This window comes from Psammomys obesus, unplaced genomic scaffold (genome assembly GCF_907164565.1).
Source record: "Psammomys obesus unplaced genomic scaffold, mPsaObe1.curated_primary_1811, whole genome shotgun sequence".
NCBI lineage: Eukaryota > Metazoa > Chordata > Mammalia > Rodentia > Muridae > Psammomys > Psammomys obesus.
Genome location: NW_026593286.1, coordinates 37,466,770 through 37,470,805, shown reverse-complemented (window position 1 = coordinate 37,470,805; position 4,036 = coordinate 37,466,770). Strand labels below are relative to the sequence as shown.

The following is a 4,036-nucleotide window of genomic DNA, read 5'->3' as shown; positions in this document are numbered from 1 at the left end:
GATCTAGAAAAGATCATTCTGAGTGAAGTATCCCAGAAGGAGAAAGACAAACTTGATATATACTCGCTTATATAGACCTACAAGATATGATAAACATAATGAAATCTACACACCTAAAGAAGATAATCAAGAAAGTGGACACAGGCGAAGGTGATTAATCCTCATTCAGAAAGACAAATGGGATGTGCGTTGAACTTATGACAGTAGTCTACCACAAAAGGCATCTGAAAGACTCTACCTAGCAGTGTTTCAAAGTAGACACTAAGACTCATAACCAAACCCTCGGCAGAGTGCAGGGAATCATATGAAAGAAGGGAAGTTAGTATGATATGGAAAGGATAGGAGCTCTACAAGGACCAAATATATCTGGGCACAGGATCTTTTCTGAGACTGACACTCAACCAAGGACCATCTATGGATATAACCTAGAACTTCTGCTCGGATGTGGCCTGTGGTAGCTCAGTAACCAAGTAGTTTTCCAAAGTAAGGGGAACACGGACTATTTCTAATAGGATCTCAAGGGCAGGCTGTTTGACCCCCACCCCAGGGGAGGAGCAGTCTGTTAGGCCACAGAGGAGGACTTTGCAGCCAGCCCTGAAGATACCTGATAAAACAGGGTCAGATGAAAGGGGAGGAGGTCCTCCCCTATCAGTGGACTTGGAAAGGGGCAGGGAGGAGACCAGGGAGGGAGTGTGGGGTTGGGGAGGGAATGAGGGAGCAGGATACAGCTGGGACACAGAGTTAACAAAATGTAACTAAAAAGAAAAATAAAATTAAAAAAAAAGAAAAAAAAAAGAACTCATCTGTAAAGTAAAAAAAAAAAAACAAAAAACAAATGGAAGAAAGTGGGTACAAGAAAAAGACACAAGAAATTGATATACACTAAAAGATGCTCTGGTTCATACACTTAGGAATCTCACAAAACACAAAAGAAGCCATATACATATACATATATATATAATTATTATTATTATTATTATTATTATTATTATTATTATTATTATTATACTGAGGACCTGTAGGGTAAGAGGGGAAGAAATAAATAAACTAAAATAAATAGAAATAAAAATTTTAAAAGATACTTCTCAGCAATTAAAAACAAGGAAATCATGAAATTTGCAGGCAAATGGTGGGAACTGGAAAATATCATCCTGAGTGAGTTATCCCAGAAGCAAAAAACCACACATGGTTATATACTCACTTATAAATGGATATTAGAGATGTAACATAGGATAAACACACAAAAATTTGTATACTTTAAAGAAATTAAGCAGGAGGACCCTGGCTAAGAAAGGCAAACTGGACTGACATCAGAAGAGGGAGGGAGAAAACAGGAAACAGGGCAGGAGTCTGCCACAGAAGCCTCTGAAACACTTTACCCAGCATGGTATCAAAGAAGATGTTGAGACTCATAGCCAAACTTTGGGCAGAGTGCAGGGAATCTTATGAAAGTAGGGGGAGATAGAAAAACTTGGAGAGGACAGGAGCTCCACAAGGAGAGCAACAGAACCAATAATCTGGTCAAAGGGTTTTTTTCAGAGACTGATACTCCAACCAAGGACCATGCATGGGGATAAACTAGAACCTCTGCACAGATGTAGCCCATGGCAGCTCAGTGTCCAAGTGGGTACCCTAGTAATGGGAACAGGGACTATCTCTGACATGAACTCAGTGGCTGGCTCTTTGATCACCTGCCTCTGAGGGGAGATCACCCTTACCAGGCTACAGAGGAAGACATTGCATCCAGTCCTGAGGAGACCTGATAGGCTAGGTTCAAAGGGAAGGGAAGGAGGACCTCCCCTATCAGTGGACTTGGGAAGGGGTATGGTAAGAAATGAAGGAGAGAGGGCGGAATTTGTAAGGATGAGGGAAGGATACAAACTGAAACAAATATAATAAATAAATAAATAAATAAATAAATAAATAAATAAATAAATAAATAAATAAATAAATGGAAAAGATAATTTTAAAAAAATTACATCTTAACACAATGAAACTTAGGACTCCCCAAAGACACCACTGAGCTAGTTTGTGGTTGGCCATTTACTGTTGGGTATGTGGCCTATCCATAAAATTAGTTTGTTTCTTCAATGAGAATCTCTCACTTTTTGTTCTATCAGGTTCAGTATATCTGGTTTTATGTTGAAGTCTTTGAACAATTTGGAGTTAATTTTGTGTAAGGTGGAAAGTATGGCTCTTTTTGGATTCTTCTACATGCAGCCACCCAGTGTGACCAGCACAACTTTTTGAAGATGTCTTTTTCCAGCATGTATTTCTGGCTGCTTTGTGTGTGGATTTATTTCAGGGTCTTCAATTTGGTTTCACTGATCATATGTCTGTTTGTGCCATTACAATGTTGGTTTTAGTGTAACAATCTCTGACTGAAGATGGTGATACCTCCAGCAGTTCTTTCATTATTTAGAATTGTTTTAACTATCCTGAAGGTTTTGTGTTTCCATATGAAGCAAAAAGTTTCCCCTTCAAGATCTTTGAAAAATTGTGTTGAAATATTGGTGAAGAAAAAAAGAAACAAAGAGTTGGTTCTTTGATGAAATCAATGAGATTGACAAACCATTATTCAAATTTAGTAAACAGTGGAGAAAGAAGATCCAAATCAACAAAATTAGAGATAAAAGGGCAGCAACAACAGACAGTGAAAAAATATATCGAGGTGAAAAAGAGACCCCCATGCAGGAACTTCACATCTGCAAGCTCTACCACGGTATCTGTGTGGGAGAGAGTGGAGACTGACTGACTCGGGCAGCCAAGGTGGCGGAGCACCTCACAGGCCAGACACCTGGGTTTTCCAAAGCCAGCTACACCATCAGGTCCTTTGGCATCAGGAGAAATGAAAAGATTGTTGTTCAGTTCACAGTTCTTAGAGTCAAGGCTGAAGAAATTCTGGAGAAAGGTCTGAAGGTTCAGGAGTATGAGTTATGGAAATATAACTTCTCAGATTGGTTTTAGCATTCAAGATCACATTGATCTGGGCATTGTATATGACCTGAGCATTGGCATCTATGGCCTGTACTTCTATGTGGTTCTGGGTCCGCCAGGTTTCAGCATAGCAGACAAGAAGCACAGGACAGGTACATTGGGGCCAAGCACAGAATCAACAAAGAGGAGGCCATGTGCTGGTTCGAGCGGAAGTATGATAGGATCATACTTTTTGGCAAATAAACTTTATCCAAAAGGTCAACAAAAGTTTCTCAGAAAAAAAAAGGAAATTTAAAAAATCATAAGAGCATACTTTAAAATTCTGTACTTTGCTAGAGTGGAAAACCTAAAAGAAATGAATATATATATATATATATATATACATATATATATATATATACCTGCTGACTTAAATCAAATCAGCTAAACAACTTAAACAGACCTTAAACCCATAGTGAAAGAGCAATAGTCACTAAAATTCTCAAAACAACAAAAAGTTCAGGGCAAAATTGTTTAACAAAGAATTTTACCAGAATTGCAGAAATAGAAGGAATGTTGCTCAATTCATTTGAAAAGGCCACATTTTTCTCAAATACCTAAATCACATAAAGACCCAAGAGAAAAGATAATTATAGACCAATTTTACTTATGAATATAGATTCATAAATTTTCAATAAAATATGTGCAGACTGAGTCCAAGAATATACCAACTTTATCCACCATGATCAAGAAGGATGCATTCCAGAGATGCATGGATAGTTCAATGCATGTAAAGCAAATACATTCTACTATATAGACAAACTGAGAGACAAAAACCACATGATCATTTCATTGGATACAGAAAGGCCTTCAACAAAGTCTAACACCCCTTCATGATAAAAGTCCTGGAGAGAGAAGGGAAATAAAGGGCATATTTCACTCTAATAAAGGCAGTTTACAGCAAGCCAACAGAAGACATCAACTTAAATTGAGAGAAACTCAAATCAATTCTGTGTTTTTTTTTCCTTAGCCACCTTTACTATGGAATTAGTAATCTGTGTAGGAGAAATGTGGGCTTGGTTTTGATGTTTCTATTTGTGTACTGGGACTTGTGCACCTG

At 37.9% G+C, this 4,036-nt stretch overlaps 1 pseudogene; it reads left to right on the top strand.

The window, feature by feature from the left end:
* Positions 1-2,673: 2,673 nt before the first annotated feature.
* On the top strand, positions 2,674-3,180 carry LOC129683946 (60S ribosomal protein L11-like; annotated as a pseudogene).
* Positions 3,181-4,036: the final 856 nt, after the last annotated feature.